Below are 8,306 nucleotides of genomic sequence, written 5' to 3' on the forward strand. Positions count from 1 at the left end.
CGCCACAGCTGGCGCTCAGATGCCAGATCAACGCCAAACACCGAGCGCTCCTCAGCCTGTGGGCGTCCGCTCTCCATCGGCTGTTTGCATCAGTCTTCATCCAACACTTCTCCTTAGCTGGCTGGCAACATCACCCGTCTCCTCCCCAAGACACACACATATACACACAGCATCAGCACCACACTTCTCCACAGTAGTTGAGCTGCCGCGCACCATCTGCTCCCTTCAGGAGAGGGTGATTGATGCACCGTCCATATAAAAGCTACGGGGATGACTCATCGACTCCCCGCCACGATACTTGGTGCAGTGAGGAGGTATGTGTGTGTTTCTCCTTCTGTTTCATATCTCACATCACTTATCCTCCACCTCGCCAGAGCTTTAAAGTTTGCACTGTCTCAAGTTATTAACCAGCAATCGATGCTTTTTTGATCAGTTGTGCAGCTCGTGGAGTGATTTGGAGAAGTTTTACACTCTCAGGGTGAACTGACACTGACGGTTTTACAGCGCACTCACTCGACCAGCTGCTCCACAACGAGGAAGTCCAAGAGAATAAAATGTGAACTTTTACTGCCCTGATATAACATTTCTAATTAGCTCGTTAGCTGGTTTCATTCAAAACCTGATGAGCCAGGTTAAAAGAAACATATTTAAATCTAATTAATCTTTCAGTATGAGCTTTACTTACCCATCAGCTGATAACAGCTTGCCATATTCCCCAATATTGTCTTTGAAGGACTTTATTTCACCAGAAAGTTCGCAACAGTGGACATGCTGAGCCCGTGCCTGGTGTTGAACTTGTAGAGCTCAGATTTTTTTCGTTTTGATAAATGGTGCTTTCCATGTGAGCAACAGTATAAATGTCTTTCAGAATAGACTGTGTTTGTCTTGTGCTTGACCAACATACCATAAGCAGTATTTGTTGTATAACCTGGTCCAATAACATGGTTTCATGGTCAGTGGTGTGAAAAGGGTTAGGGTAGGAACAAGGAGCTGGCCAACAGGAAGAAAAGCAAGAAGGGTTTTTTTGGAAGAGTAAACTGCAGCCGATTCCTCCCAGCTTGTCTTCTCTTTATTGTTTTCCGGTCTTTAAGTCTGATGCCATTAGCTGTTTCTGGGTCCAAACTCTGCTTCAGGTCCCAAAGTCAAACGATCACTGCGGTATCACTGAGAGTTACAAACTGTCTAAATTCGGTAATAAAATGATCAGTATGGCTGCTCTACCAGGTGCAATGAAGTTTAACATCCAGGCATTCATGAAAACAGGATTTATGAAGCTTGACGGAGTTCATACCCATATGGAAAAGATATATATAAATCTTATAAAGTTTTTATCTGTCTTGTATGAAACTTGTATGAAAAGCATACAAGAGTGAAAACACATATAAGATCCCTTGAAAAATTATATAATGAAACTTGTATGTTTTGTATACTTACTAAAAAAAAATATGAAAGTAATGAGAAAGTGGCCACTTTCATGAGTAAATCATGTAAGCCTTATGATTTATATATGATTTACTCATGAAAGTGGCCACTTTCAAGAGTAAATCATATATGTTTTTACTATTTCTTTTCCATATGGGTAGTTAGCAGGAAGTTTGCTTGCTAGTTTCTATCCAAACATAATATAGCATGTTCTGACTGAGGGATTTCTGAAAAATTAAAACGTACAGCTCTGCTATCACTTCCGATATAAATGAAGACAGAAAACTAAACAGCAGTGACTTTTGTAGGGTTACTGAAGTTTGGCTAGCTGGTATATAATGATGTGCTACGTGGCTAGCTACACAGCTATGGTTAGCATAACATAAACACAGTGAAGCCGGAGGATGAACCCTAACTTTTCTCCACTCGATAAAAGTTAACGTCACGAGAACAAGTGAGATAATCCATCCACAATACGAGGTTAGTCATTAATATACTGCTGCATGGGCTGGGCTGTAGTTACATCGTAAGGTTTTAAAAACCGAGCTTTAAAACGAACAGTGGTAATAAAAACCAAGAGAGGTCGACAGTGATCACTGACTATTTTTAGGGGCTTGTTCAGATTAAACAGAAGAAGATACAAAGCATTAAAACATGTTAAAAACACACCAGCCTTATTAAACAGTGTTTGTAAAGCCTCCATTAAAACCATATTTCAAAGTCGTTTTGTCTGATAGATTTATTGTGACTCTGGCTGTATTACAATGTAGTACAAATGAGTGTATGAAGTAGCAAAGAAGCAAATGGATGTAAATGGCTAACAGCAGGCTGAGTCTGACTGCTCTGAAGTAGATAAAGATGAACACACGGCCATTAAAGTTTCCACAGTTTACAGTTTTCCCTAGAGCTCCGACCTTTATGCACACGATCAACGCTAATAATTGTGTTAGTTCCACTGAGTGCTGCTCGTGGGGACATCAGCAGCACGTGTTAGTCTGGTTATTTGTAGATTATACTGAGAGAATTCTCATTTCTTGCTATGACTTTGATTTTCTGAAGTTTTACAACAGTGTATCAAATCTTTGTCTTTCATTGACGAGTAGAAATGCACGTTCAACTTTATTCCCCAATTTTAAACAGCGCACATAATTGTCCTTTCGACCTTAGAGTATATCAAACTGGCATCTATGCTTCATTTTTATTTTTTACTCTCAGAACGTTAAACACCATCACCTACACAGCAGGCATTTTTCCTCACCCTCTTGTCCTTAATAGGTTCAACTTTATTGATAGAGTTGTTTTTCTGTCTCACTTATCAACGTGCTTAAAGCTCACTTACAGCACTTTAGATACTGTAACACTGTTCAGTCCTTTTCCTGCTGCTGCTTTGTCTGCAGCAGCTGTGTTGCTTTCAGCCTCTTCATATTTTTCTAATATCATAGTTTTAATTTCCTTTTTAAAATCCGCTTCTTTGCTTCCAGTAGACTTATCCATGTCTGTGATTCATCGGATGCTGCCAACGTCACCCATTTATTGCTGTTGTTGGTGCCTCTAAGGATCAAAACATCATGTAATGATGTGTTTGGCTTATTGGGGTTATATGGGCTACACCTGTGCCCAAACACACCTCCAAGTTTTGAAGACCTACTTGAAAACCAATGAAGACTACGGCATGCTGCCTGACGTTTACGAAAAACTAGGTTGGAAATTAGTAGTAGCTACAAACTGTGCAGTAAGTCAGATTTATGGTCTGTATCGGAACTATGTACAAGTGCTTTGTCCCTCTCAATTAAAAACATGAAAAATTTGATTAATTTGGACACGAAAGAAGCCTGAGAAAGACAAATATTGCAGAAATTAGAAGATGCACTTCAGCAATTATGCTGGGATGACATAGATAACATGACAAATCCCGGGCAGATGTTATATGTGATAAACATATACGTATTAAATTTTAATCTCTGCTTGTTTTTGAGGTTTGGATTTCCAAACATTTGGCCTAATTTTTGTCTCCATTATAAGAAAACAAAACATGACAAACACTGGAAAGAAACTGCAGATTGTGAAAGCAAACATTCACACTTTATTTCTCCACCTTGGAAATTAGTAGAACCTTCTTTGTTTCCTAGATGTATTTTCCTATCTGAATGCGGCGGTCCCAGTAGCCTCACATTGTTTTGTCGCCTTTGAATGCTGAGCTGTGATCAAATTCCTCATTGAGATGCAGATGGAGGGCCAACCTGCCTCAGCCCCAGCTCGTGGCTTTGGAGGCAGCCGCCAGGATTGTTTGTTCTCCCCTCCGTGATTTCAGCTCATCATCTGGAGCAGAGACTAACAGGATCTCCTCCTCTTTTCACACACAGCTGCACAGCCACTTCACCTCTTTGCAACCTTATTGTGCCACATGAACCAGTGTTAAAGCACGCTCAGTGGAAATACACAATGACACTGTGCTGGTACAGAACGCCTCTGATACAAATCGCACTCATGAGGGCAGACGATCACAATACACATACAGAAAGTTAACACATTTCACATTTCAAAGCATTTAAAATAAAAGCATTCAGAACTGCTCCAACGCTATTGTGCAGGCTTAATACTCAATCTGTGCAACACTTCATTGTGGAAATATTTTGCTAAAGTGGGGCCAACTACAATCACCAAACTCTGTTTAATGACAAATACAAGTTAAAAAACAGAACCAGCACAAATGGTTGAGCTCACCGTTTGAAATCGCATTAACACTCACAGAGTGAAGAGCATCTAACACCCGTGGACTGATTTCTCCGTGAAGGACTGGGGACAAATGGGTGTGATGTTTTAGCGCTAGCTTAGAAACTGGAATCCACTAATGATGATAAATGACTGCCTGTGTATACACTGAGCAACAACATCTAATAGCTTACAAATGAAGTCCACTAATCACCTTCCTCAATAACCGTAAAACCCAAGGGGCCAAATGGGAGGGTGTGATCTTGTCAGCAGGATAAAGAGGGAACAAAGGGGGCATTTGGTTCATGGAGGGGCTTTTGTACCCTGAGCTAGCTTTGCTCTACTTCGTGTTAAAGCTTGCTTGCCTTGTAATGGATTGCTAGCTGTTTAAATTACTGTCCTGAATGGATAAAGTCAGTTAACTTTAAAATTAAAGCAAAGTTACAGCTAGCTCGCCAATCTTAGCTTATTTGTGACCTAACGTCATAGCTAACAAAACACTGCTATCACATGTGTAGATTAGTTAGCTTCCCAGCTAACATGATATCCACTTAGAGATTACAAAGGGTGACCAACCGTCCTCTTTTCCCTGGACATGTCCTTTTTTCACGTTCTGTCCGGGGCGCCCAAGGGGTTTTTCGAGATTGATAAAAATGTCCGGGTTTTCCTATATTCCGACAGAGGACCCATGTGTGTGACGTCAGTCATCCCCAAGCTGCTGCTTTGTGAGCGCTTGTTCTGCGCTCACAGACAGGACAGACAGCGCACAGCAACGCGCCTAATGATATTTAAAAGGTCCCAAAGCACAAGTCCATCTTTTCAGACAAACTGCAAAAGAAATTTCCCTCGTACCGACCATAGCTGTACTGGCCATTTTTTGTTTTTACGGGCCGATGTTTTTCTTTGCTGTTGTTGTTTTTGTAACGGTATAAACAATGAAAGCTGGTGGATTGGCCAGATGCTGGCCGATGTATAAAAATAACTTGGTGGTGGCTATGGCGGAGCTGCCACAGAGGTCAGCAGGTTTATGAGGGAAAGGGGAGGCAGGAGGAGGAGAGACCCGAGGGGGCCGCTGGTCCAAGTGTCAGGTGAAATGAACTTCAGGTAAGAAGTTATGACCTGCAGTCTATCTGGGTCAGATAGACTGCACTCCACAAGTTCAGGTGGAGTTTATTTTCCTTGTGCTGACGTTTTACAGTCAGTTACAATAACTCGTACGGCGTACTAGTTAGCATGAGTTTCTATACAGCTGGGTGGGTGCTATGATGTTACTGATAGTGAACTTTATTTATAAGAGTTAGTTAGTAGAACTTTGCTCAGGGAAAAAAAAAAAAAAGAGTCATTACCTGAACAATGATGAGCAAACAACAGAAGACACGACATGTCTGAACATTCATTTTAAATAATAAACAAAAATGAAAAAGCTCACTCTTTTTGAGAATAACACATTGATATGTGTGACCAAGTGGTCGGTGGGGTTATGAACAAAATAAATAAACTTGACAACGCCACCTAGGGGAATTACACCCCCAGGAAATATATTTAAGAAAAATAAATAAAAGGAATAAAAGAAGACCGCACAGATTCAAGGATGCACACTGAGGCAGGTTGGCTTCCAATATTAAAACAGTTTTATTTATAGAAATAAATAAAATATTATAAATAATATTTTATAAATAAAATATTAAAAGTCAAGATGTAGCATCATTATTGACAGTGTCCTACAGTAAAAATAAACAATCGTGGAACTTGGACTTACCAGCAGCCGTGGAACCAAAAGAAAATCACACCAAAAGAATCACTGCAGACCACCCAGTGCTGTACAAAAGAAAGTGTGAAAACGACCCACCACCTGAGGTCCCAGGGCCACTGGCTCGTCCTCCTTCACTGAAATAAAACACAGAAAAGTATGTTAAAAGAATAAAAGGACACTGAGCGTCAGGCTCGCTACAAATCATAAAAAGACTAAAACACACTTTAATAACTTTAATAAAAGAAATCACACACACACACACACACACACACGGGAAAGGCTTATTCCCCACGGGTCAAACTACCACTCGTGCTGGTAATAATTATTCTCAGGCGTAGGCCGGTCTGGCTCCCCACCGGCTGAGACCGGCCACCCAGGCGATTTAGAGTCCCAGCACGACACTTGGGCAGAGAATCACTTCAGCCCGATCACAGAAGTGTGGGTACGAGCAACAGTCCAGGGTAAAATAGAACACCAGGCGAACCCAAAAAAAGGTAAGCCTACTTAATAAAAACAAGATAAGACAAAACAAGACAAGACAGCAGACTCCACCAAGGAGGAGTTCACAACAGCAGCTGAGAAGGCAGTCCACTCTTCCAATTTAGGTTGGACAATTTACCATGGAGAGGTGAGTACAGCAGTGAACCCCCAGGACCGGAGGCACTATACTCTCATTGGTGGAGATACCACGAACACCTCTCTCCGCAATGGCAGAATTAAACAGACTGCTGCGCTGTAGCTGTCGTATAATCGGCTCTTGCTGATCAGTCCGTCGCAGTACGCCAGCATTTACTGCTGTATCGTACCAGAAGCTCGGGAGGAATTAATCCAACAAGACATCGGCTTAGCTTTATACAGGCTAGCGCCACCCTGCAATCAATGTGCAGGTGGGTTCCCAATTAACCCGATCACCTGATACAAGGAGCGAGTGCAGTGGAAAGAGAGCGAGGGTGGTAGAGCGAGCGAGAGAGAGAGAGAATGAGAGAAGAAAAACAATGGAAGGCGAGTAGCCCATCTGGCTACATATGGAAAAAGCAAGACGGTGCAACAGAAACAGAATTTTCTAAAGAGTCCGCAGTAGTGAAAGGAAAGCTATTTCCCCCATTCCTTTACCCAGAAATGTACATAAAACCGAGCTAACCAAATTAAAATGTCTCTGAAGTCAGTGTACAATAAATATCTAGCAAGTCTAATATAAGCCTCTGGGAAATTTATACAAACATGTGTAATATTAATCTCTGCCCTGCTCCTGACATATTGACCCTTTCCTCAACTGGGAGGCAGATTTAGATCTTTTAAAGTGTTCCTATAAAATACACACTTCTGATTCAGCTCATTCTCTGCCTTATCTCTGCTGATGCATCTCTTTTTATTTGCATCGAGGGCGATTTAATTAAAGGATTCACCAAGTGTGAAGCAAATAAACTGCCACAATGCCCTGACTGACACTGTATGACAGCAGATAGCTTTAGGACTTGGGGGGGTGACATTAACACGCATGGCTGAAATAACTGGACAGTGAATTAACCTTTGCGAGTACATTGTTCAGCACAGCGTAAAATGATGATCGCAAACGAAGGAACGCAGCAGAGGAATACTAAATCCACTGTGTGAAGAAAGTTAGCTTTGAATTTGCAGGGCTTATGTGCTGAAGCGAAACGGTAATCACTTTGGAATAAATGAACAGAGCGCAGCGAGTCATCAGCGGCAGAAAGACTGTCGTACATTGGTCTTTTATCGCTTGGTGAGTTTTGAAATTACTTTTTGTCTAAAATCCGAGAATGATAGAAAAGTTCATTCACAATCTGAATTTTGGCTTTGTGATTAAAGTTATTATGTTGGACTATTTAACACTTTGCAGTTCTTGGTTCAGTTTGTACAATAACAGTAAATCGGATGAAAACTTTCTTTACAAATTATTCCACAAATAGATGATAGATTAATTTAAAATTAAAAATTTAATTTTGGGGTTGTTTCAGATTTTATGCTTCAAGAAAAAAAAATCATATTGTCATTTTCTGTGTTTTGTGTTTGACAGTGATTAACAAATTCATTAGACCACCTGTCATAAAACCAAGGAAACACAAATATTTTAGAAATCAATGTCAAAAGCTTGTTTAAAACTAAAAAATACACTTTTTATTATTCAAATAACAAACTGAATTGATGTTTTTATACCCAGATTTGAGCCGCCACACTGGACTTTCCTGAGAAGTCAGAAAGTAGTCAAGCTTAACATCTAACATGCTTAACATTCAACTGCTTAAACTAATTTAACTGTAAATAACTGTAAAACATTTATTGAAAACAGGACATTTGATCATACATCTATCTATCTATCTATCTATCTATCTATCTATCTATCTATCTATCTATATATATATATATATATATATATATATATATATATATATATATA

This window comes from Aulonocara sp. 'chitande type north' Nkhata Bay, linkage group LG18 (assembly GCF_057382095.1).
Source record: "Aulonocara sp. 'chitande type north' Nkhata Bay isolate Kocher_YH1m ecotype deep benthic linkage group LG18, A_spYH_male_GT1.1, whole genome shotgun sequence".
NCBI lineage: Eukaryota > Metazoa > Chordata > Actinopteri > Cichliformes > Cichlidae > Aulonocara > Aulonocara sp. 'chitande type north' Nkhata Bay.